Below are 26986 nucleotides of genomic sequence, written 5' to 3'. Positions count from 1 at the left end.
ACTTGCAGAAGAGCTCTAACATTTATGAAACACAAGGAAAAAAAGAGAAGAGAACAGAATTCCCCTCCCAAATTACATTACTTTAACAAGGTGCTGTAATAGTATCAATGGCTTAAACAACGGAAATTATTGTCTAACAGCTCTGGAGCCTAGAAGTCAGAGATGAAGGGGTTGATAGGACCATACTGTCTCTGAAGGTGCCTGGAAAGTATTCGATCTCTATCTTTCTCCTAGCTTACAGTAGATCCTTGGCTTATGGAAGCATAATTCCAACAAATCTGCACATTGTGTTCTCCCTATGTATGAATCTCTGTGCCCAAATTTCCCCTTTTTATTAGAACACCAGTCATGCTGGATTAGGGGCCCTCCTACGGACCGTGATTTAACTTAACTAATCACACAGGCAACAATCCCACTTTCAAATAAGGCCAGATTTTGAGGTGGGGACTCAGACTTCAATATATGAACTTTTAGGGGACACAGCTCAACCCACAACGTAACCTAGCATCTATCACAGTGCTGTTCCCTAAGCCAGGCAACCTGATGTAGTTGTCTTCGTTGTCCTGTCCTAAAACCAACATTACGGAGGGGTCACATGATTTAGACACATTGTATTGCGCTAATATGGAACCTGGTTTTAGCTTTGGTCTTTGAAAGATTCTGTCAATCTGACATCAATATTAGCTTTTCACATAAGTCAAAGAGGTCATCTACTTAGTACCAAAAACCTGGTCTACTTGAAGCTACTCTCACCTGTGATTCCTTCCGCCTCTCATGAAATGGGTGAGTCAATTTCTGCGGATAACATTACAGTCCCTACAAGTTATGTTTGATGGTGCTTAAAATGCTTAAATTTTATTTCCAAACGGGTTTAGCTTAGTGAGTTTCACTAAGATTCAGCAGTAAAAGGAAATGAAATATTAATACCAAGAACTATTCCCATCCAGAAAGAAGTTGGGCTGGTAATTTAGGAAGCCCTAAATGGGAAATGATCTCTACACAGTACATCATAATGCAAAATAGATTAGAATGTTGCAAAGTCAAAAATTTAAATGTAAAGTTCAACCAAGCACAAAGTGAAGGGGCATGTAAATGTGAAGAATATTGAAGAGGCCAAGTGTAGCATTTGGCTTAAGAGACTGCAGAATTCCTGAGGGGAGGGACTCTCCTCTGACTCAGCTTTGCTCCACAGCAGGGCCTAGCCTGTGGGGTTACACAGAATCACTTTTAATACCTTAAGCTGAATGAAGTGGGTTTTGTTTGTTTGTTTGTTTTTTCTTTTTTGAACGTATTTTAACCCTCTTGGTAGAGATAGGAAGCATTCAGTTTCCGCTGAAGAAGTTAAATAAAGATGGGTAGTTTTGTATGATATGCCAGGAACTGTTTTAAGTACAAGCAGGGAATGAGGTAAACTCTATTATCTCCACCCTAAAGCTAAGGGAACAGAGAGATGAAATAGCTCACACAACTCGGAAATGGTAGCCATGGGAATTTACAAGTAGGCTGTTTACACTGAAAGCCCACATTCTGAACTGTTGTACAGTATATCAGTTAACACCATGGTGAGCAGCCAGAGAGAGCTTTTTATTTTCTTCTCCTAAAGAATTCTTCAACTGAGGTGTTTACTGTCAGCTAATCAGTGTGTTACTCCTGCTGAATTTAACAAATTCAGTGTGGTGACTAAGTATTCCATCTTTGATAATTCTCCAGACCTAAGTTTAAGTCCTGGCTTTGGCATAGCTTGGCTATGTAACCCTGTGCTAAAAACTTTTCTAAGACTCCATTTCATCATCTATAAAATAAGGCCGATGATTCTTACCTCATAGAATTGTGATTACATATTTAAAGCATTAGACATAGTGCTTGATACATAATAGAAATTCAAATGATATCTAAATTGTACACCTATTTTATAAGTAGTATTTCATTGTATGGATATATGCAATTTGATTATTCACTGTTGATACATATTTGGATTGTTACTAGCTTTTAACTATTACAAATAAAGCTACTATGAACATTCTTTTTTTTTTTTAAGATTTTTATTTATTTATTTGACAGACAGAGATCACAAGTAGGCAGAGAGGCAGGAAGAGAGAGAGGAAGGGAAGGAGGCTCCCTGCTGAGCAGAGAGCCTGATGTGGGGCTCCATCCCATGATCCTGGTTTTATGACCCAAGCCAAAGGCAGAGGCTTTAACCCACTGAGCCACCTAGGCGCCTACTATGAACATTCTTACACATGTCTTTGTATAAACTTACGCTTTAATTTCCCTTGGGTAAATACCTAGAGTGGAACAGGGGCATGTTTGGTTTGTAAGAAATTGCTAAAGGAGTTGAAAAAACTTTCGAAAGGAGTTATACCATTTGATATTCCCACTAGCTATGTATGAGAATTCCAGTTCTTCCCCATTCTTGTCAGTGCTTGGTATGGTCAGTTTTATTTATGTATTTATAGAATTTATTTTACTGTGGTTAAAAAAAGAAACATAGGATTTACCATTTTCACTATTTTTAAGAATACAGTTAAGTGGTATTAAGTATATTTGCATTGTTGTGAAATATTGTATGTAATATTGCTAGGAAACGTCCTCAGAACTTTTTCCTTTTGCAGAACAAAAACTCTATCCACTTTAAACAACCCCCCCTCACCTGGCCCCTGCCAACCAGCATTCTATTTTCTGTCTCTGAATCTGACTACTTTATATAACACTTATAAGTGAAATCACATAATATTTGTCCTTTTGTGACTGGATAATTTCAGTTAGCATGACATCCTCAAGATTCATCCACGTCGTAGCTTGTGATAAGATTTCTTTCTTTTTTAAGATGGTATAATATTCCTTCATATGTGTAGACCACATTTTCTTTATCCATTTGTCTGCCAATGGACATTTGTATTTTTCCCCCCTCTGGCTATCACGAATAGCACCACTATGAGCATGGATGTACAAACATCTTCTAGACCACGCTTTCATTTCCCTGAGATATATATCTGGAAGCGGGTTTGTTAAATCATATGGTAGTTCTACTTAAATTAAAATAAAATGACTAATTAAATTAGTAATTAATTTAAGGTAATTAATTAAATGAATAACTAAAATAGTATGAGGGGGACGCCTGGGTGGCTCAGTTGGTTAAGCACCTGCGTCTGCCTTTGGTTCAGGTCATGATCCTGGGATCCTGGGATCCAGCCCCGCATCAGGCTTCCTGCTCAGCGGGAAGCCTGCTTTTCTCTCTGCCCCTCCCCTTATTTGTGCTCTCTTTCTGAAATGAAATGAAATGAAATGAAATGAAATGAAATGAAATGAAATGAAATAGTATAAGGAACTGCCATACTATTTTCCAAGGTGGTTGCACCGTTTAAAAATCCCACCAGCAAGGCTCCCACTTCTCCACGTCCCTGTGAATACTTTCTGTCTGCATGCCTGCCTGCCTGCTCCCTCCCTCTCTTCCTTCTTCCCTTTTTTCTTTTCTTTCTTTCTTCCTGTCTTGCTTTCTTCTTATAGTAGCCATCCTAATTAGTATATAGTGATATCTCATTGTAGTTTTGATTCTGCATTTCTCTGATGATTGGCGATATTGAGCACTTTTTCATCTGTTTATTGATCAGATATTGAACCATCCAGGAATAAATTCTACTTGATCACGGTGTATAATCCTTTTAAGGTGCTATTGAATTCAGTTTACTAGTATTTTGTTGAGGATTTCCACATAGTATTCATAGGGGATATTGGTTTGGAGTTGTCTTACACTGTCTTTATCTGGCTTTGGTATCAGTGTAATACTCAGAGAACGAATTTGGATATATTCCCCCTTCACTGTTTTGCAAGAGTTTGAGAAGGATTGGAGTTAATTCTTTCTTAAATATTTGGTAGAATTTTCCAGTGACACCATCCGGTCTTGGGCTTTTCTTTGTTAGGAGGTGTATATATTTTAATCTTTATCCTTTGAAACTAGAGAGACTATACATGATTTGGGAATGAGACTATCAAACAATGGCCAAAGAGGAAGAATCAATCCATTCTATGCCTTCTCTTTTGTCTGGTCACCCAGAAGTATATTACCTGCTATGATGATCATTGCCTGTCTGTCACTTGAAATTATTTTTATTCGTGCATTCACCTGAACCTACTTTCCCTTCCACATCAATTCAAGACCCCTTTTCAGAGTCCTGACCCACCTTCCCAAGTAACTGCATACAATTTAGAGATCTTTTGAGAACCAAACTGCTAGCTATGTGAGACTCATGTCTTACACACTGATGACTACCTATAATTTGTGTCTCTGAAACATGGCTTCCGTATTTTCTTACAGTCTAATCTTTAGTCTTTTCCTGATGCTCTAGGCCAGACATCTATGAACAGGGGAATCTGTTGGGAGGTTTTTGTTTACTGATGCAATCTTGTTAGGAGTTGTGGTCTGTTCAGACTTTCTTTTTCTATATGATTCAGTCTCTGTAGATTGTCTGCTTTAGGAGTTTTTCCATTTCTTTTAAGTTATCCAATTTGTTGGCATATAATTGTTCATAGTAGTGTCTTATAATCCTTTTTATTTCTGTATCATTGGTTAAAATGTCCCCTCTTTCATTTCTGATATTAGTTGAGTTTTTCTTCTCTTTTTTTCTTAATCTAAGGGACTCTCAATTTTGTTGATATTTTCAAAAAGCAATTCTTAGCTTTGTTGATTTTTTTCTATTCTCAATTTCAATAATTTCTGCTTTAATCTCTGTTATATCCTTAAGATAATAAATTTTATGTTATTTTAAAAATCACAGTTAAACAATTTTTAATTAAAAAAAGAAAGAAAGATTGGGTGCCTGACTGGCTCGGTCAGTAGAGCATGCAACTCTTGATCTCATGGTTGTGAGTTCAAGCTCCACATATAGCTTGTCTAGGAAGAGAGAAAGAAAGAGAGGGAGAGAGAATCAGTTTGCTTGGGGGGAGAAACAGGAAACTTTTGAGGCTAATAGAGTTACTTGATTGTGGTGATGTGGTTTCACAAATATAAATATACGTCAAAACTCGTCAAATGGTACACATCACATATGTGCTGTTCATTGTATGTTATTATACCTCAAAAAACTGCCAAATTGCAGATTTTCTAAAAACAAATCATATTTAAACTTGTAAGTATATATTACTACAAGTGATTTTTTAAAAAGATTTTATTTGTTTACTTGAGAGAGAGAGTGAGTGAGAGAGAGCACAAGCAGGGTAAAGAACAGAGGGAGAAGCCTGATGTGGGACTCATCCCAGGACTCTGGGATCATGGCCTGAGCCAAAAGCAGACTCTTAACCAACTGAGCCACCTAGGGGCCCAACTACAAGTGACTTTTTCTTAAGTGTTGTCTATTCAAAATTCCTTAATTAAAAGGTCAGTATATTTGTCTCCTTTACATTTTCCTGGCTCTCCAAATTTTGATTCTGATCTCCTGTTACAATTCTGAGTCCATTTCTCTCAGTTTTCTTCAGAAGAGGTAGTACGTACAAGAACTGAAGTTCAACAGAGATATACTCGAAAGTATTTTTCATTTAGGATTTCATCATGGTATCTTCAGATAGACAGTCATTCCATCAAAAGAAGTTGGGTCAATGAGATGATGTTGTTTTCTCAGTTTTTCAAAGCATATAGCATTTATGACACTATTGCACACTTCATGTGTTTAACTTAGAAGTCTATTTTTTTATTTTTTATTTTTTAAAAATATTTTATTTATTTACTTACAGAAAGAGAGCAAGAGAGAGAGCATTAGTGGGGGTATGGTCAGAGAGAGAGGGAGAAGCAAGCTCCCCGCTGTGCAGGGAGCCCAAGATGGGGCTCAAACCCAGGACTCTGTGATCATGACCTGAGCTGAAGGCAGAGGCTTACTTAGTTTAACTGATTGAGCCCTCCAGCCTCTCCCAAAAGTTTATTTTTCAAGAGTTTTATTTATCGGGTGCCTGGGTGGCTCAGTGGGTTAAGCTGCTGCCTTCGGCTCAGGTCATGATCTCAGGGTCCTGGGATCAAGTCCCGCATCGGGCTCTCTGCTCAGCAGGGAGCCTGCTTCCTCCTCTCTCTCTCTCTCTGCCTGCCTCTCTACCTACCTGTGATCTCTCTCTGTCAAATGAATAAATAAAATCTTAAAAAAAAAAAAAGAGTTTTATTTATCAATAACAAAACCAGCAATGTACCCCAGAAGGCTTTAAGATGGTCATTGGGTTGTAGAACTTATGCAGTTTAAACCACTGATGTGACTACTTTCACACTATTGCCTTTAAATAAATCTAAACCCAAAAATATTTGCTAAAACAAACTGAACCTAAAACACTAAGATGTACTATAAAATAAGTGAACAAAAATTTTTTTAGATAGGCTCTACACCCATCATGGAGCCCAGTGTGGGGGCCCAAACTCTTGAGCATGAGATCAAGACTGAGCTGAGACCGAGAGCCAGATGCTCAACTAGCTGAGCCACCCAAGCAGCAAAGATGAAGCATACTTTAAGGTAGCCGGACCTATGTGCAGCTGGGGATTCTTTTCTTTGATTCTTAGTGATGACCAAGGTCCTCACACCAGGTTCACTGCAATCGCAAGATTCTTCCCTGCTTTTGTCTTCAAAACTAGAAATTCATCCCTTCATCTCATTGATTCCATTATATAAACTACCCCTTTGGAGACATAATGGCAATTTCAACTCGACAGAGTGATTTCATCTGCAAAGTAAATCTTACTAGTTCCAGTCACCCCTGTGGAAGGCTATGGCTTCTGTGTAATTTATTCAGCATTTTGTTCAAAAGATATTTACTGAGCATCAAACTATGTGCCAGGGCTCTCAACCAGAGACACAGTAGCAAATAAGAAAAACAGAGTCACTCTCATGGAATTTATAGTCTAATTGGAAGACAGATATTGAACAAGCAATTATAAGATTGATGAGTGTTACAATAAAGGAAATACAGGATGTTCGCTCTGAGATAACATTTCTTTTTTCCTCTGGGCTTCAGGAGAAAAATCCACTGGTTAAAAAATGACAGTTTGCCCTCCAGCCCTCCGCTCCTGGCAAGCCAAAGGAAAGATTCCATGTAGGGAGTATCTGTATCAAGAACTAGAAACAAGTCCCCGTAACCTTTTTTTTTTCCCTTCCTTTTTTAGGAATGTCGAAGCATCCTTCTTAGCAACTGGCATGTTTCCAGCTTAGCTTCTGACTGGGTAAGACTGGGCATTTATAACAATTACTTGGTTTTCTCTTGATGACTCCAGTTGTTCCCATTTTATTAGCTATCCTAGCCTGGGAGATACTTAGAAACAACCGTCAAAAAGAGACTGAGTTCCTAGATTTTTAAACAATGGCTAAGGCAGTTGTTTGACCACATTTACAAATCAGTTTCAGGAGAGCCTTGAAGAGATTTGTTTTCTCCTTATGTCTTAGATTTCTTTCTTTCTTTCTTTCTTTCTTTCTTTCTTTTTAAAGATTTTATTTATTTATTTGTCAGAGAGAGAGAGCAAGCACAAGCAGGCTGAGTGGCAGCAGAGGCAGAGGGAGAAGCAGGCTCCCCGCAGAGCGAGGAGCCCGATGTGGGACTCGATCCCAGGACGCTGGGACCATGACCTGAGCCTAAGGCAGCCACTTAACCAACTGAGCCACCCAGGCATCCCTGTCTTAGATTTCTTGAAACACCTGGGAGCTCTCAGCGAAAGCCTCTGCTGATTTTTAAGGCTACATTGACAAGTCAGTAGTATCTCTGCTACGAAAACCATTCGGTGAGTCTACACGCACAGTTAAGTTTGTGGGAGAGGAAGTAAATGAGCAACTTGGGTCTTCCGCGGGATCTGTGGGTTCGACCTCAACCCCAGGGTTGGCAGCAGCCACAACAGCAGAAAGAAGAGGTCGCCTCTGGTTAAGAACACAAAAGAGAGATAAGATGCTTTTCAAAAGGACAACCTGGATTATTTTCAAACTGGGACTAAGCCGCATAGAAGATAAATGACATGTTTACAGGCAGAGTCCTACGGAATTTATGCCAGGCCAAGATTGCAAGCCGGCTCAAGGGAGTTACCTTTTCTTCAGGTTTGTCCCCCCAGCTCACAGAGGAGGGGGCGGGAGCACGAGCAGCCACGCAGTTCTTGCCCCCTACCTCAGCTTTCCCACAGCCCTGGTACTCAGGAGAAGGGATGCGGGCCTGAGAGACTAGTTCAGCATTTCTAGTGAGTCTCTATTTCTTTCGGCAGGGAAGGATGAAGAGTTGTCCTGGCAACGGACCTGCGATGGTCAGACAGCACCTCTGTGTGAATGTTAACACCTTGGAGTAGGAGGAGCCCTGAACTTTGGGAAAATCACGCAACCTCCCTGTCATTTTTTCCCCATTCAGGATGCAGGGTCCGACTCGGCGGGGGGAGGCGAGTGGGGTGAGAGGTGGGAGGATGGGCTGTGAACTGTTTTGGCAAAGCTCTGCGGCTGATGCCCACCGGTGACCAGTGCAGTTCTGCTCTAAAATCCCTCAGGGATGGTTTCAGGAGGCCACAAAGTCACTACTCCACCAGGGATGCACCGGTATGGTCCTAGGTAAAGTCTCACCGTGTACGCTGAGGAGAAAGCGTTTGTTGCTCTCTCCTCCCATCTCCCAAAGACGGATCTGGGTTAACCCCAGGGTTGTAAACAGTGATAATAACAATAATAGAAAATGTCCTCCACACCAGCCCCTGTTCTAAACATTTCATGTGTCTCCATAAAATTCTCTCAACAATGCTGTGAGATAGAGTATTATGATTATCCCCATTTTACAGGTGAAGAAAGCAAGGCACAGGAAAGTCCAATAACATACGTGTAGTAACACAGCCACGTGTCCTGGCTGGATTCAGGTTGGCTCAGGGGAACTTTCTGTCTGAAGAAACCCGGGAAGTGTCTCTTTTACTTTGGGTGGCAATGGCACTCTGTGGAAAAAGCCCAGGCTTTGGCATCAAACACTTGGCCAAATTCTGGGGCTATTACTTACCTCTGTGTGATTTCGGGTGACCTTACTTAGCTTTGCTAAGTGTCTTAGTCAGCTCAGCCTGCTGTAACAAGGTACCATAGACTGGCTGACTTCAACACCAAACAAACATCTTTCCATAGACTGGAAAGTCCAAGATCAAGGTGCCAGCCAGTTTTGTTTCTGGGGAGAAGTTTCTTCGTAGTTTGTAGACAGCCATCTTCTCGCTATACCCTCACATGACAGAGGGGAGGGGGTACTGGTCTCCCTCTCCTCTCAGAATGGCCCTAATTCCACCACGGGGGCTTCCTGTTTACTGCGTCTTCTAAATCTAATTAATGTTCAAAGGTTCTACCTTCATATTCCATCCCATCAGTGTTAGGGCTTTAACATAGGAATCTTGGGAGGACATAAACATTCAGCCCACAGCACTAAGCCTCAATTTCTTTATCTGCAAAATATATATCACACCTATTTGTAAGGTTTAACAAGGAAATAAGATTTTTATAAGGCCTTAGCTCAGTCTCATAATAAAAACAAAGTAGTGTTCAAACCTTTCCTGACAATGTATCAGGTTCTGTTGAAAAAAATCTAAAGCATAATAACGATTTATAGAATGCCATTCTTTTGAAACTCCACTAAATGCATTTATGTATTGTTTTTACTGGGTCCTTCCTAACACCATACGAGTATTATTAGTAAGAATTACTATCACTATTTTATAGATGGGGAAATTGAGGGGCTAAATATCCTCTCAAAGTCACAGCTGGTGACTAGCAGAACTGGGAATGGAAACACATTGTGGGCTCTGAGTGTTGCCGCTTCTGTTTATATGAGAATATATGGAATTCATTATTTAAAATGGTCATGAAATAAATGTAGATGAATATTTTTACCTAAGAGTTCCAAGGTTGCAAGAAATGTTTACTAGGAGCCTCACAAGGAGAGAATTCAACTCTTTCATGTTAATGATGACTTTATTTGCCTACTAAAAATAAGAATACAAAAGGAGGGGGAATTGGGGAGATATTAGTCAAAGGGCATAATAGTTTCAGTTACACAAGATGCCTAAGTCCCAGGGATTCACTGCATAGCATAGTGTATATAATTAACAATACTGTATTGTATACCTAAAAAACTGGTAAAAGAGTAGATTGTATATTGAATTTTCTTATTAAAAAAGAGGGAATGTGGAAACTTTCAGGGGTGATGATTATGTTTGTTATATTACTTATAGTGACAGTTTCATGGGTGTATGCTTATCTTCAAACTCACCAAGGTATATACATGTATATACATTAAATATGTACAGCTTTTTTTTCTATGTCAAACATACCTCTCTCTCTGTATAGACACATGATCATACAATGGGACAAAATGGCCAAAAAGGAATACAGTCACCCTGATCTCTGTTTTGTACCCCCCACCCCACCTCTTAACTTCTATTACCAAAAGCTAACTTCAAGGAAAGAAATATAGCTCTGAAATCATTGAGCCTCAGGGCATCGCTCTTTTCTAGAACTCTTTAGTGTGTGAGCTGTCACCCAGCCCCTAGTTTTCTGTTTCTGACTCATCAAAGGGGTATAGAAACATTTACGCTTTCTCCTTTGGAAGAATTCTCCTGTGACCTTCTCCATCTCCAGCCCAGCCCTGCAGGCTGAACATGTTGGTTAAAGACAGAAAAACTTAATTTTTTAGAGAAACCGTTAAACAAACTGGGATTGAGTTTCCTTTTTAGGAGAAAATCTTCTCGATTAAAAAAAATCAGTATTACTTTTAATATTGAAAAAATATGTTGGTTAGGAAACTCTTGGAAAAAAGTATCATAGTAGTTCTGAAATTTTTTTTTTTAAGAAATTGCAGTATAATCACAAAACCACGCAATTGGTATTAGAAACAAAGGCACTGACAGAAAAACCTCTTTTCCAACATAACCAGAAAAATGATGATAACCACCGAATCTCTGTTTGGCAGGATCCAAACCTTGGCTACTCAAGATAAACCATGGGAGAGGCTGGAGGTCAAGTCTGGGAAATACCAGAGTAACCACACTATTCATTCCACCAATGCCAGACAGTTAATCAATCACAAAGACGGAAAAATGAACAATGAGGACTTCTAGAATTTAAAGAAGTTAACCCTGGGGATCTTAGCACCGTTGATGCAATGGTCCTTCAAGTTAATACTGAACAAACCATACCATTAGCTGAAGAAAGATAAGCAATATATGTGGGATTCTGGCACAGCTGGCTTGAGCCACCCTGGGGACTAGATCTTAGAGAAGGTTCTAGTAGGAGTGGCCTGGTAATAAATAACATTTTGTGATAATTAAGCAAGGATTGTTACTCACAAAAATTGTGGCACAGGGACGCCTGGGTGGCTCAGTGGGTTAAGCCGCTGCCTTTGGCTCAGATCATGATCTCAGGGTCCTGGGATCGAGTCCCGCATCGGGCTCTCTGCTCAGCAGGGAGCCTGCTTCCTTCTCTCTCTCTCTCTCTCTGCCTGCCTCTCAGTGTACTTGTAATTTCTCTCTGTCAAATAAATAAATAAAATCTTAAAAAAAAAAATTGTGGCACAATGCCAAGAAGTAAGCCAAAATTTATTCATCTGTTTTTGTATTTTAATCTTGCTGCTGACCTTATCTTTCCAACTTGTAATTTTGATATGGTCCAACTTTCCTCATCGACTTAGTTTCAGTTTTATTTAATCATTATAGAAATAAGCTGAAGTCCCGTAGAGAAATCTGTTAGCCACTCAACAGTTAAATACTTATTAAGATGATGACAGCGAGAAATTCTCTCTTTTTTCTTTCCTCTCTCTTTTTTAAACAAAGATTAGTTGAGAATAGGGTGATCTCAGGCCTAAAGTATTTGGCTTTCCCCTTTGTTCGGGACTCCTGGCAAAGCAGGGGTGGTCTGGTGATCTACAATTAAGAAGACAGTCCCCCTTCCCTCATCTTTTGCTCCAAGCTTTGCATGTATAAATTAAGCCTTTGGGGTTTTATAAGGTGCTAGCACTTTTAAAGACTGTTGAAATTATTGCTGTTTTGGTTAACAGATTTGTAATTATTGTAACTAACCTCAGCCAAAAGTTCAACTAGAGATTTTTGCAAATTCAAACAAAACCAACTAGTATTACTTTACAAAACAAAAAACAAACAAATGAAATAACTCTGCTTCCATAATTAATTTCAAAGGACAACCATCAAAACAGTAGTCTTCCCCAAAGAGTGAGAAAAATTTTTAAATATGTATTTTAAGGGATTTTGCAACTGCAGAACAGACAAAAGTCCCTCCACTGAATATCTGACGTTAATAAACTGTTCAGAAATCTTGCTAAGCTAATGAAGGAGACCTGTCTCCTCGAGCTGTCCCTGATAACGCTATAGTTGAGGGAAGGAAAAGCTCCTTTTCCCACCCTTCCCCCATGCGAAGCGCTGGAGCTAGGGGCTTGCTAAGAGGCCCCACCTGAAGGAGAGGTTGATCCTTTCCCCTGGAGCCTGGGTCCAGTGAGTCCTGCTAGGACTGGAGGCAGGTTGAGTGCAAGTCTGGCTGGAATTCCTGAAAAAAAGGCATAGCCAGCATGGGGCAGAATCACAGTCCTCCAGATCCACAGGGGCTATCAGTTTCCTAAACTGTTTTTAGAATCCTTGGGGCTGGGAGTGGCATAGGTTATGCTCACTTCAGATGGTTTGGTTTGCAAATCTGGGAAGAGAGCCAGATAGACTACTTTCTTCCCTAATTCTGGAGATGATGTGTGTTCTCCAGAGATGTAAAGTCCTACACTCGTAGAACTGGGCCTTTGGAGATTATCTAGTGAACCCATCTTCAGATGATGGAGGCATTAAAAGTTAAGAACTTTGAGCGCCTGGGTGGCTCAGTCAGTTAAGCATCTGACTTTGGCTCAGGTCATGTCCCTGGGGTTCTGGGATTGCGCCTATTGTCAGTCTCTCTTCTAAGCAGCCAATTTGGTTCTCCTTCTCCCTCACTTTCTACCTGGGTTCATGCTCTGTCTCTCAATAAACAAACAAACAAACAAATAAATCTTTAAAAAAAAGGTTAACTTGCCCAGGGTCATTACATAGTTGGTCTCTGATAGAGCTAGAACTTGAAATCAATGTTTTCTTCTAAATCATTCGTGTTTGATAAACTAAGTAGATAGTACATTAAAAGTTTAGCTATATGAAGATATATAAAACATGAACCTCACTATGTGTGTGTGTGTGTATAAATATGTAAATTTCATGAGCTGTCTATTTTATTATGATTAAAATTATATATAGTATATATTTATAAATATATAAATATGTATTTATATTATAAATATAAAATATATAAAATAAATACCACATTTCAGTGATGTTAAGGACCTTCACATTTTACAATGCCCTCTTTCTACATGGAAATAGAGGAAGTCAACAGAAAATATTTTTCCATCATTAGTCCATTACAGAATGGACACATACTATGTGATCAACACCATGTGAGGATCAGACAGACTCTAGACCCTCAAGGAACTTTTAATTTATTTAGACAACAAGATATATAAATAAGAGGCTGTAACTAACCATAACAAAGCAGCATATGATACCTTTTAAATGAGTGTACTGACAACAAAATGTTAATAATACAGAGGACACATGAGTACATGGGATGAGTACTTAGGAAAAGCTTCTACGGGAAGATGGGCTTGAGGCACATTAATAAAAGGGAAGGAGAAGCCACAAGATGACATTCCAGAAAAAACAACCGAGTGACAAAGGCATGGGGATGCTCTACAAAGGACTTTTTGATAAAAAGTAGATGAAAAGGAGTCAAGAATAGCAAGAATTGTTTGCTACTACACGCAAGTGACCAATTTTATCTCACAGGCAATTGTGAGCTGTCGAATACTTTTGAACATCATGACCACCATGCCAAGAAGTTGCTGTGATGGAAAAGCAGAGGATGGATTGATTGAAGGAGGAAGAGTTGGACCAGTGGGGCCAATTAGGAAGCCATGACAGAAGTTCAGGTACAGGGAAGAGAAGAGCTGATTGGTTTGTGAATGGGTCACACAATTGTGTGGAATAATGCAAAGGATTATTATTCGATAATTGAGCAAGGGGAAGAGAGGCAGGAATACTAGGTTCAAGCTAGAATTAAGTTACAGCGACCAGAATTGTACCAATTGAATGGATTGAGGAAGTCAAGAGAGGGAGAGAGTACTAAAGAGAAGTTTCATTATAGATACCCTGAAATGGAAATGATAGACATCCAAGTAGAAAAGAGAAAGTACTCAGAGAAATGTATCAAGCTGCACAACTGTGAGGTATTATCAAAAAGATTTTAAAAACAACTCTCTTAGTATTCACCTTCATCTTTGGGAATAAAGTATTGATCTCAATGTAACCAATTAAAATGGGAATGATTAAGCTGATCACAATATATGATACAATCTTTATATCATTGTATAAAGATTGTAACTCAAAGGCAAATGTCAGGTTCACTTTATAATAACGGAGAAAGAATTGGAGACATAGAAGTCTTTTAATATTGTATTCAATTGAGAATAACCCTATGGAAAATTGAAAATATATCCAACAACTTCAATACCGGTTTACATTAAGCTGCTGGGTTCAAGCATTTCAATATGATGTTATTGCTATGAAATACATTTAGAAAAATCAAGAGTAAACATTGTGTAAAATGGCTTTGTACTAACAGTATTGGTATCAGAGCACATAAAACTTTGTTCATGAAGTCATTTAATTTCCCATCATTCTGACCTAGAATTTTTGATTCCCAGAAAAAGGAACTTTGTTACTTGCAGAGAAAACATAAATCTGTGTTTCCCACTTTCTTTTTCTTGCAGGAGGATTTACCTAGGAGGCATAGTGCTTAGGGTCAATGATATTTTTAAAGAGCCTATGAAATTTAATTGAATTTTGCCTAAGAATAAAAAAGAAACCCTTGAGATATTTTAAGTTATACCAAATAATTTTAAATATTGATATTGTAGTGGGAGGGGCCCACAAAAGTCATAATATCTCCTGCCTCCTGTACTTAGTTCTGGGTCTCTGGGTCTAACCAAAAACCACTGCTCTTGGTACTATTTTGCATGAACATCCTGCTGACTGAGATTCTGTGAGCTTGTTATTTTCATTAAAGTGAAATGTGCACATAATGTAAAGAATCAGCTAGTTCTGGGCGCCTGGGTGGTTCAGTCGTTAAGCGTCTGACTGCAGCTGGGGTCATGATCCCAGGACCTTGGGATTGAGCCCCTCATCATCGGACTCCCTGCTCAACTGGAAGCCTTCTTCTCCCTCTCTCACTCCCCCTGCTTATGTTCCCTCTCTAGCTATGTAGCTGTCAAATTAAAAAACAAAAAAAAACAAAAAAACAAAACCAAGTTTGCAGAGACAAATAGTCTCCAACCCTTTTTCTCCATATTCCTTTCCCAGAGGCATCTACCTTCATCTTTTCAAGATACTTTTTCTTAGGGTCAGCTTGGGTCATGATCCCATGGTCCTGGGATTTAGCCCCGCATAGGCCTCCCTGCTCGGGAAGCCTGCTTCTCCCTCTCTTCCTTTGCCTCTCCTCTGGCTTGTGCTCTCTCACTCTCTTTCAAATAAATAAATAAATAACTAAAATCTTTAAAAAAATAGAGACACTTCTACTAATGGACACTTAGGTTAATAGACAAATGGATAGGGAAAATGTGGTGTATTTATGGCAGGGTATTACACAGTCACAAAAAAAGTATGAGATTGTGCCATTTGAAACAACATTAGGGTAGGCCTAGAGGTTATTTTGCTAAGTGAAATAAGTCCGATTGAGAAAAACAAATTCCACACGATTACACTCATAAGTGGAATCTAAATAAATAAATAAACAAAGCAGAATTAGGTGATACAGATGACAAAGTATCGGTAGTTTCCAGAAGGGAAGGGAGATGGGAGGATGGGCAAACCGGATGAAGGGGAGTGGAAGATACAGGTTTCAGTTTTGGAATGAGTAAGTTACAGGGATAAAAGGCACAGCATTGGGGGGGAAAGCACTACTTCTGTTATTGCCTGCGTATCTCTAAGTTCCAAGTTTGTGATAATACTTGTTTTTTTTTCAAGTTTAGATAATACCTATTGACTTCCTGTCATGATGAGGATTAGATATCTTGTCTCTTTCACTCTTACCAAGCCTAGTCATAAACACTTCTCAGCTGTTCATCCTGCTGACTGAGATTTATTGTAATTTTGATTGACTCAATGTTCAGGGTTACATTTTTATGACTCTGTAGGCTACTCGCTGTTGAGTCATATAGAAAACTATGATTACTTCCTCTTTACTGCTCAATTTATAGTTTTCCCTCAGTTAAGAATTGTCTTGTTTTCTCATTTGCCTAGTTTTCTATGTATACACTTATTTCTAGGTGCATATGTCTACCAGATGTTGAAATAGCTTCTTGATACATTAATATGTGTTGGGTATTATATCAACTTTATCTTTTTTAATCTCTTCTGAAGCATGTGGGCCTGTATGAGTCCAGATGCTTGGTGCATTAGCCTGGGTAAATATAATAATTCCTTTGCATTTTTTCCTGTGTTGGATCTCTTTTACACTCTAAAACATGTCTCCCTTTTTCTTGATTTACCTTCTTGTTTTGGTTGTGCATATTCTTTGGAAACTCTCTTAGAAAAGTGGTGTGTGTATATGTGTGTGTGTGAAGAGGGGGTAAAGTTTTTCACTGAAAAATCTTTACTGTCATACTTAGTTGAGAAGTTATTTAATATTACTAAGAATTAATTTCCCTTCAGAATTTTGAGTGTGTTGCTCCATTTTCTTCTAACTTCCTGTATTGCTGTTGAGACCTTCAGAATTACTTGGATTCCTGTTACTTTGAATGTGATCTTTTCCCCTTCACTTTTTCTGAAACCTACAGCATCTTCTCATTGTCCCCTGTGTTCTAAAATATATCTGTGATGTGCCTTGGTGGGGGTCTGCTTTTGTCCCTGGACACTGGGTAAGCCCTTTTACATTAGAAATGTATATCCTGAAATTTTCAGAAATCTTAAATTATTTCATTGAGGAAATGTTTTCCCTAGTCTCCCTCTCTCTCTCTCTCTTTTTTTAAGATTTTATTTATTTGACAGAGAGAGAGAAATCACAAGTAGGCAGAGAGGCAGGCAGAGAGAGAGGAGGAAGCAGGCTCCCCACAGAACAGAGAGCCTGACGTGGGGCTCCATCCCTGGACCCTGGGATCATGACCTGAGCCGAAGGCAAAAGCTTTAACCCACTGAGCCACCCAGGCGTCCCTCCCTAGTCTCTCTTTGAGGGACTTCTCTTGGACTGGTCTTTTAATTTGCGTATGCTTTCCCTCCTAATTTTCATGATTTTTTTCTTTTTGTTTTCTTTCTGTAAGATTTATTCTACTTTATCTTCTGGTCTATTGAGTTTTCATTGCTACAACCACGTTTACATTTTTGTTGTTGTTTTTCTCTGTGTCTTTATTTTTTGGAGTTTCCTATTCTTATTTTATTGGTGGAAAACTTCTCTTATTTTCTGTAGACACTAGTTAACTTTTTAATTCCCTGCCAGCCTAGTCATTGTTTCCTTCAAGTTGCCTTTCTCTGTTTACGTATTTTATTCCAACATTTATGCAAAAGCTTATAACTTCAGATGTCTGATAATTCTTTCTTTTTTTTTCTTTTTTTTCTTTTAGGGAGGAAGAGAGCATTGAGGGAAGAAGGAGAGAGAGAATCCCAGGGTGTGGAGCCTGATATGGGGCTTGATCTCACCACGCTAAGATCATGACCTGAGCCGTAATCAGGAATTGGATGTTTAACCAACTGAATCCCCCAGACTCCCCAGATGCCTGATATTTCTTAACTGAGATTAAGAAATCACATTAAATCACAATCATGATTAAGGGTGTTCACATAAAAAGCTGTGATGCAGGTGATGTAGGACAGCTGTTTGTCTTAGAGCCTCTATTATCTATCTTTAAATGTTCTTAGGCTGCTCAGAATGTGCTTCTAGTCTCCTGTATGGAGGATACATTCCTGTCTGCCATTATTCTGGGAGTGAGACTGGGAGGGGAGGCAGTCCCCTCTGCCTGGGGAGTCAGCTTTGAATATGCATACTCAATCCTTCTGGTTCTGGGCACAGCTCCCCTGCTCTTGACTTGGTTTTCCAGTCCAGAGATTCTGTGGTTTCTCCAAAAGTTGCTCAGCTGTGTAAGGAAGGCCAATGACTTAAGAGATCTAACTACTACTTCTTATAACAAATCCCTTTTATCGTCTCCCTGTCACCTCTCAGTTCCTGGGCCTCAGGCTGATGTTTCCTGGGTCTCAGGCTGAGGTTTCAGGGGAAACTAGATTCATCCTCGGTGCCACTGCTGCTTAAAATGAAGCCTTTTTGAGGTCTGCAAGTCAATTTCCACCTGACCATGCATGTATATCCTTCAAAGGCGTTGCTGTCATTGCCATCTTCAACTTGTGGGAACATCTTTAAATAAGCCTCTTTGGTGTAGTTTCAGTGGGGTTTTGGAAGGAGTATTAGATGATATTTTCAATCTCCATCTTTAAGTGAATGTCACTGCAGTTAACTTTTTGACTACATAGAGTTTGAAGTATTTAGTTTTATACAAACACAGTGACTTATGAGATTTATGTTGTTTCTGATAATATTTTATAAAAATCTATGATCCTATCAACTGTTCTTTTTTTTTTTAAAGATTTTATTTATTTATTTGAGAGAGAGCACGAGTACAAGCCAAAGGTTGGGGAGGAGGTATGGGCAGAGGGAGAGGGAGAAGCAGGAAGCCTGATGCAGGATGTGGGCTCAATCCCAGGACCCTGGGATCATGACCTGAGCCAAAGGCAGATGCTTAATCCATTGAGCCGCTCAGGCATGCTTTTTTTTTTTTTTTCCATGCTTTTTTTCTTCCTTCTACATGAATGAAGATGCATATTGGAAAAGGGTACATTTGATCCAGTGACATGATTTCATTTTAGTGGCAGCCACTAGTTTGAGATCTGTGGTGATTATAACTATGCCGAAAAGCAGTTTGCCTTAGCTCTGTAAAACAAAACAGTTGTATTTATTAAAACAATATATGGTTAAAATTTTCTGCATAATACCAATAAACTGCCCAAATATTTTATCCTGTTAATGTGATTGGATCTTTGGGCTCTTCCTTGTGGCCACATGACCAAAAATGCCCAATAATCATGAAGGAGGCACTGACCAGTGCATCTGGGGCTCCTGCTAGCTCTTTGGGAGAAGGAGGTCACTGCCCTCCAGGCATGCGTAACATAGGATGGTGAAACTATGTGGCAGTATGTCTTTTATTTATTTATTTATTTTTTAATTTTTATTTATTTATTTGATAGAGAGAGATCACAAGTAGGCAGAGAGGCAGGCAGAGAGAGAGGGGGAAGCAGGCTCCCTCCTTAGCGGAGAGCCCGATGCGGGGCTCGATCCCAGGACCCTGAGATCATGACCTGAGCCAAAGGCAGAGGCTCAACCCACTGAGCCACCCAGGTGCCCCGTGGCAGTATGTCTTTTAAAACCAGGGTAAGAATCCCGAAGAATTTGGTATCCGCGTGAAAACAGAGTGTTTTCTAAATATAAAGAATGGAGGGCCACTTGGTTAATTTCATCACTTGATTAGGCTCAGGTTTAAGTCATGCTGGGCATCTCAGCACAATACAGAAGGGCCACTACCCAGAGGATGGAGTCCAGGGAAGGGGGACTGCGGAGATAGGCCGGGCTGTAAAGCCGGTCCCTTTCAAATCATCCAACTGGATAATGGAATGTTTGACCTCCAGAGGGGCACCAGGAGCATTGACCTTCCCTAATCAAGCCTTCCTCTCTGCAGAGTTGTACTGGAACAGGAGGAGCTCAACCGAGGTTGGATTCTCAATGCTAGAGGGCTGTATCTATCTGTAAGTGGACATGAGGGTACATCCGGAAGCCTGAAGCCTGGCCCTGGGTAGACAGCTGGCAGATTTGGCTAAGGGTTAGGGCTCTTGTCAAACAGGTTATGATTTAGGACACATTTCAGCTCCAATATGGGACACAATCTAGGCAGTTGCAATATATGCAAATAGCTTGAAAATCCCAATGGTGATCCCTACCTTATCAGGTTAAGGCAGTGGATGAATTTGGGTTAGCATGTCTAGTATTGTCTCTACGGAATTAGGGGTGGTTGGGCAGGAGGCGGGAAATGTTCCTTCTGAAACTAAGTACCACACATACAAATCCTATGTTCTTTCTTATCCTCAAGCCTTCATCTGGGTCTCCTCTTCTCCTGGTTACTTTTTACCTTAGATTGGGCTTGGGCAGTTGCAAGTGACAGAATTCCAACACAAACTAACACTCATTAAAACGGGGGCTTAAAAAGAGGAAACTTCCCCTGTGTCTGGAAAGGGATCCCTGCATCCTTGAGACTTTCTCTGTATTTTTTTAGCTCCTTGTTCGATGGTTTCATTTTCTCCTTTTGCAGGTGTAGAACTCCAGCTAGTAGCAGGGGCAGGAAAGGGGCCTGGAGGGACTATGGGATAGTCTCACTTTTATGTTACTTCAGTGTACTGATTCCAAAGAGAAAAAAGAGAATTTTCCCTTCCAGTGTTATTCTGGAAATTCCTCTGGAAGGACACATGTGGGTGTAGGATAGATCTCCCTTTGTCCCTCTTGAATCAATCACTATGCATGGGGTTGAGGCCTCTGGTTGACTGTTCTTGAGTCATGAGCCTACCCCAAGGTTAGGTGGAGAGGAAATTGACAGCTCCACAAAATTTGATTGGAGCAGGGGAGGAGCAAGGGGTAATGTTCCTTTACAAAGAAGGGAAAGATGCTGTGCAGAGGCAGGACAACAGATGTCCTTTAGGATTCCTATTCATCTGTTAAGGCTTGACTCAGGTGTCACTTCTTGATACCCCCATCTCTGTCCTTCTCCTATTGGGTTACACGTCACTCTTCTAGGTCATGTTACATCTTGGCTGTACTGATATACCCATAAGAACTTTTAATTGTCTAGTTATATGTTGGTCTCTTTCACTAGATAGTGAAAGAGTGGCTTATTTCCATTGGCACACCTAGCCCTTCAGCAGACATTGGAGTTCCAGAAAGGTCTTCAATAAAACAATAAATGAAGATGATCATAAAATGGCAGCGAATCATTTTGAGTTAAAAAAAAAAGGAGAAGGAACATAATAGTAAAACAAACACACACACACACACACACATACACGCATGCCGGGTACTGTGATAAATGCTTCATATCAAGTAACTCATTGATTCTCAAAAACATTTGAGAGACGTATTCTTTCTATTGTGTAGACAGGAAGCTAAAGGTTAAGTAAGTTCCACAAGCTCATACAGCTAATAACTGTCAATTTAATAACTAGCACTCAAGCAACTTAAATCCAGCCTTATTCGCTTTCAGCAACTCTGTCTTCTGCTCTCCTCCTCCTATTCCTTCTGCAAGTTAACAATGAACTTAACATAACCTAGGGATGCTCTCTTTACTTCTTAGTGATTTGGACATTTTCCCCCAATAGATTTTTATTTTATCTCAATGCACTTCCTAGCTTGTTTTGCATCTTTGTCATTTGTTTCTTTAGCCACACAGTTAGAGGGTTGAAGGAGAAACTGTAACATCCCTTCCAGTACCAATATCACAAAATTATAAGAAGTGCATGAAACCAACTAAGGGTAACAAGTCTAACAACACAACACAGGACACTCCTTTTAGTCAGAGGCTTTTGGTTCTCAGGGGCAGCACACTGTGAAGAGGTGGGTCTGGAGGTGCCCCTGTACTCTCTCCCTGGCCTCTTCCTTCTCTTTTCGGGATTCCTTTATTCTTTTTGTTCTACTAGTTGCTCTTTTCTCCTCAACCTCTTAGTCTTTCTGTTTTGTCCATAGCGTCTTTGGACCCTGCATTTCAACTCTCTTACCTTCAACAGTCCTCCCCTCCCTGCCCTACCGCCAGCAGACTTCTGCAGAGCATTTAGTGAGAACCAGCCAGGCTCTTACCCTAGGGCAGGTTGAATTGCCCAGAATGCTCCCGAGGTGTTAATGAGCTTGGCAACCTCAAGGGTGAGCCTCAACTGAACAGAACACTTGAATTCAAAGACATAAGGCTAATTGTGAGCAATTTGAAATTAGGATCGATCCAGTAGTCAATGTTTTTCTTGTAGGCAATTTCTCGCCTCCTCCAATCAACCAAAGTGGCCTATTTGAGGCCAGCTTCTTAGGGAAGAGTGGCTCTAAGATTCCCCAACCATCCTGATCTAACTTCAAGAATTGTTTGTTGAACTGCAGCTTCCTGGGCCTCACCAGACCTAGCAAACCAGGATTTCTGGGAATTAGTAGACAATCTGAATTTAAAATATTTTCCTTAGTGATTCTTAAGTTCACTAAATTGTGAGAAACTCTGCCTGCATTCTAATTATTCTCTAAAAGTTTTGTGCAGTATTATCATTAGCTTTCTTAATTTTATCACAAAGAGTTTTATTTTATGTATACCTATTTTCAACTTGCACAATAAATAGTAGATATTTCACTGAAGAATTCAGCAACAATATTTAGCAAATATTCTGGTGTCTAGTCTATATAAGCCATTTTCTTGACCTGGAAAAGATAAGAAAAGATGAATCCCCTAAGACTTTGTCCCTCTCTTGAATGCTTCCACGTGGGGCATTATTCATAGTCAACACCAAGCGTAAAGCTAAAGGAGTTCCTTGTTTTTTTAGACATTATGTATCCCCCTATGTTTCTGTTGTTTAAAGAGAAACTACATTTATATACTCCTGCTGTACATACTATATTCATTATATGTGAAGTTTAGTAAGAAAGTTTTCTCTACCACTGTTACATTAGAATGCAGTTCCCTACATATGAACAATGTCTAGGTAGAATCATGTCTATTATATATACACACATATGCATATATCTCTTTTTTAAATAAAGATTTTATTTATTTGACAGAGAGAGAGGGACAGAGAGAGAGAGCATGCATATGAGGAGGGGCAGAGGGAGAGGGAAAAGCAGGCTCCCTGCTGAGCAAGAAGATCAATGTGGGACTTGATCTCAGGACCCTGCAGTCATGACCTGAGAAGAAAGCAGATGCTTAACCAACGGAGCCTCCCAGATGTCCCATATTTCTATATCTGAATATATATACTACTCATAATTATTTTCTCCGGTATCGAGGGCTTTGTCCTAGGGACAGCAGTTCAGTTTTCTTGATTTATTACTCCTTGGTGACTGTGGGACAATTCAGAATCTATGTTAATGATAGACCCTGGGCCACCTTCCTATCACTTTCTCTAAATGCTCTACATTGCTCTTTGGGGTGGGGAGACAAAACCCACTGAGTACATTACAAGCCAATGTCCCTGGTGCATGGACCTCAGCTGGAATGTTGGTTGCAGGTGTTTCCACTTTTCACACAACTTGATTCTCAGGCTGGGAAGGCAGACCACACTGTCTGCTGTACGGGAACGAAGACGTCTGTGGTTAAAATCTTCCACTAAATGTGTTCTCTTCACTTGCAAAGGAAACAGGGAGTAGGACCAGCTTGGGACCTCCTGGTCATCCCAACAACAGGAAGTTCTTTGTTTGGTCTCTGCCCGTGGTCTACAGAGAGTATCAGTCTGCATGTGGGGAGAAAGGCTAGAAACAGGGCACACTTTCCACATAATGCACCAGTAGCCACTGAAGCAGAGGGTGTGGGTGGAGTCACTCCCGCCCAGATGGCGATTGTATTCTTATGACTTTTTCCTTATGGCCTCTGGGAAGGCTTAACTAAACATCCCCTCAGAGGTAGAAAATTCTAGGTCCCCTAGCAACTGTGTTTTTCAAAAACTTTGAGTTAAATAAAATAACATTTGAGCAGCACTTTGCGATTTACGAAGTACTCTTCACTTATATATCCTTTCAAGCAGGGAAATCCTTAAATGCTCCAATGTGGTTTTATTTGAAAGGAGGAATCTGACTTTCCATCAACTCAACCAAAAGGATACAGTGTCTGATGAACAGATTTAAGGGTCTGTAGGATTACCAGTTAAACCTCAGTCTCCCTTGATACAAGACTCAAGTAGCACTTGATCGTCCTTTTTTTTTTTTATGACACTTACCACTGATCTTGTCTATCCTTGCTTGTTTACAGGCCTTATCTAATTTGCTAGATTTGACATTCTTTAAGGCAAGATCTCCATCAGATTTTTCTTTGCATTATTCTCAGGGCGGATGGAACTGGCACGCCATAAATTGGCATTTGCTAAATGAATGAGCCAATGAAAGTGAATGAATAAATTATGTCCATTTCAAGTTAATCATCCGGATGTATTGTAGGGTTATATGAAGAAAACCCCGACCTTTCTAACAGCATTTAGGGACTGGGGAAACGTTTACTTTGTAACTAATAAAATTTAGTGAATTCTTTCCGGAAAAAAAAAGAAAAGGCATTTAAACCCCCTAGCGGTTTATCTTTGCTAAATCTTAAATTAACTTTCAGATATTAAGCCAGCAATAAGCCACAGCTGCTCGCTTATCAATCATCTTTTCTCTTTTTCAAGAACTAGGAATTTAGGATGCTGTCCCCCCGCCCCCAGGTGTGATGATCTGGTGAGAGAATCAAGAGGAACGCTTGAGGAATGCAATGTTCTTCTCCATGTTTGTATGTGTGTATATATCGAAAAAATAGAAAAATAAGGCCAGCAAAGGCACTGTTTGTAGGCATGATCGAATATAAAATGAAATGTCAAGTTTTTAACACTAAAAGCGACACTAAGAAAGCTAAAATAAATACACCGTTGGAACTAGGACCTATAAACCAGCAACGTCAGCAGTCGGAGGTAGGGTGAGCGGAGGGGGCGATGGAGATACACCTCTAGAGGAGAGCAAAATCACTCGAACTGCGCGGGTTGCCTGGAGTGGGGGCGTGACTCCCATTTTTCCGGCAATGTGAATAAAGGGTGTTTGTGCGAGGCGCCCATTCTCGCTCCCGGCGCCGCACGCACCGGGAGCCGCGCGGGGCGCGGAGCCCCGGACCAGTCGATCGCCCGGCGGGCCGCTGCGGGAGGGGAGGGCGCGCAGGGCGGGCGCTGATTGACTGGGCGCACGGTCAGGTGACGCGGGGCGCTACGTTCCAGGAGCCCAGCCCGCGGTGGCCGCCTGGGCCGGGGCCGAACCGGGGCCGAGAGGGGCCGAGAGGGGCCGCTCTCCCGGAACAAAGTTGCCGGGCCTGCGGCGGCGGGGCCGAGGCCGAGAGCCGAGCGGGAGCGGGAGCGCCGGGGGCGGCGCCGGCCCGGGAAGCGGTCCCGCTCGGCCGCCTCCTCCTGGGGAGAGCGAGCCCCGGGGTGCCCGGGCGCGAGTCCGTTTCCCCGAGGGGCGGCAGGGCGCCCCCGCTCGCTCCCGCGCCCCCTCCCTCTTCGGCCTCCTGCGCCGCTCTCCAACAAAGGGGCAGGCCCGCGGCGGCGGCGGCGGACCGGGGCGGGGGTGCGGCGGCGGAGGAGGAGCCGCCGGAGCGAGCGGCTCGCGCACAAAGTTGTGGAGTCGCCTTTCCTCGGAGGAGGGGAGCGGGCAGCCGCAGCCGGCCGCGGGCTTTCTCCCGCCGAGGCCGAGGAGGAGCCTCCGGCTCCCGAAGCCGATTGGGGCACCACGGCGAGTGGTACCTCCTTTCTTTTGGGTCACTTCTGCAGACGGAAAACTCTCTAGTGTTTGGCAAACTTGGTTGCCTGCGCGCCCGTTCCAGGTTTGCACTTGGACTGTTTTGTTTTTGTTTTTTGGCGGAACTACCGGAGCAGGAAGATTGCACAAGTCGGGGGCGTTGTTTCAATCGGGTGTCAAAAAAAAAAATTTTTTTTTTTTCTTTCGGATTTGTCTGGTTCTTCGCATTTCCTTTTTAAAACACATCGCCCCACAGAACTCACGCTCGCACACTCCCCCGCGATCACTCCGACCCAAACACGCCCGGAGGAGCCCTCGGCCCGCTGGGGACGCGGCGGAGGCTGGCAGGCGACGCGGGCCCGCGGGTCCAGGAAGCAGGTAAGCCCGTGCGAGGTCTCCGCCTCGGGCGGTGGGATGTGACCGCAGCCCCCAGGGCGGTGGGGCGTGGGCTGCGGGGAGGATGGACTTTCCGCGGCTCCCACCCTGCGTCCTGGTCTCCTCAAGTCTGAGTCTTAAGATGTCACCAACTTTCGTGTGCACTTTCCTCGGAACCTGCGTTCAGCTCCCTTCGGCGGGAGAGAGGGTGCCAGAAGCGTGGAGAGAGCTCGGAGGTCCTCGCGGTCTGTCTGGGAGCGAACGCCCCCAACTCGTCAGACCCCGGCCGTGCCGCCGCGGGGCTCCCCCAGCCCTCCTCCCTCTCTGCGTGAGGGGGTCGCGTGCTTCGCGCTGTGATCTCCAAGAGGGGCCGGTTTCCTAGGATGGCCTGTGACACACACCCCGGCCCCGGGAGGGCGGGGCCCGAGGTGTCCGCCAGGAGCGGGTGGCGGCGTGGTGGACGGGCAGAGGAGCGGCTCGCTGGCGCCCGCCTGGCAGGAAACGTGTTAGCCCTCCGCGCCGTGGCTGCTTCTGAGGGTGGGGCTCCAGGGAGGGGACAGGGGCGGCCAGTCGGTGCTTAGTCCCCACGGCAGCCTCTTCTGCTTTCCGGACTCTCGGCATCTCTTGCTACATCAGGTAAGATAATGGAGTGGGAAAGGTCTTTGGCCCTGGGTCCGAGGCTTTGGTTGCCCAAGGCCACTTACACAGCCAACAAAGCACGAATTCTAGGCTGTGCAACTTTTAGAAGGCACGCTGTTACGGGAGAATTTTTTTTTTCCCCCCGCCCAAGCCCCCAATTCCCAAGCCTTCCAGGGTTTCAAGGGAAGGAAAAAACGTGCCCGACCTCCAAGAGCCCGAGGACCCGCACTTTGTTTTACATTGAACTGGAGAGCCCCAGGTCGAACTTGGGGCGATCGGCTCCGCTTTCTGGGCTGTCCCGGGGCAAGTCTCCTTTTTCCCAGCCTCCACGTCACCTGAGTCACCGGGGCCTCGCGGGTTAGTTCCTC

The 26986-nt window shown here is 42.0% G+C and overlaps 1 protein-coding gene and 1 long non-coding RNA gene across 5 annotated transcripts in view; both read left to right on the top strand.

Moving 5' to 3' along the window:
• Nucleotides 1-17870, top strand: part of LOC123387840 — a 46366-nt gene extending 28496 nt beyond the window's left edge. The window contains exons 3-6 of one of the 3 annotated variants that reach the window (XR_006602314.1): nucleotides 7133-7189; nucleotides 8210-8543; nucleotides 13820-13962; nucleotides 17647-17870. This is a non-coding gene — a long non-coding RNA (uncharacterized LOC123387840). The remainder of the gene's footprint in view (nucleotides 1-7132; nucleotides 7190-8209; nucleotides 8544-13819; nucleotides 13963-17646) is intronic. The other 2 variants (XR_006602316.1, XR_006602315.1) reach the window with 2 other exon arrangements.
• A 7974-nt stretch (nucleotides 17871-25844) lies between these two features.
• UTRN (utrophin) overlaps nucleotides 25845-26986 on the top strand; it is a 500711-nt gene continuing 499569 nt past the window's right edge. Inside the window, exon 1 of one of the 2 annotated variants that reach the window (XM_004752757.2) lies at nucleotides 25845-25982. The gene's annotated coding sequence lies outside the window, so the exon portion shown is untranslated. Of the gene's footprint in view, nucleotides 25983-26369; nucleotides 26616-26986 lie in introns of those variants that run through there. The other variant, XM_004752758.3, reaches the window with a different exon arrangement.

This window comes from Mustela putorius, unplaced genomic scaffold (assembly GCF_011764305.1).
Source record: "Mustela putorius furo isolate JIRA1106 unplaced genomic scaffold, ASM1176430v1.1 tig00003863_pilon_pilon_pilon, whole genome shotgun sequence".
Classification (NCBI taxonomy): domain Eukaryota; kingdom Metazoa; phylum Chordata; class Mammalia; order Carnivora; family Mustelidae; genus Mustela; species Mustela putorius.
The sequence above is the reverse complement of the archived record's forward strand: the minus strand, read 5'-3'. Positions and strand labels throughout refer to the sequence as shown.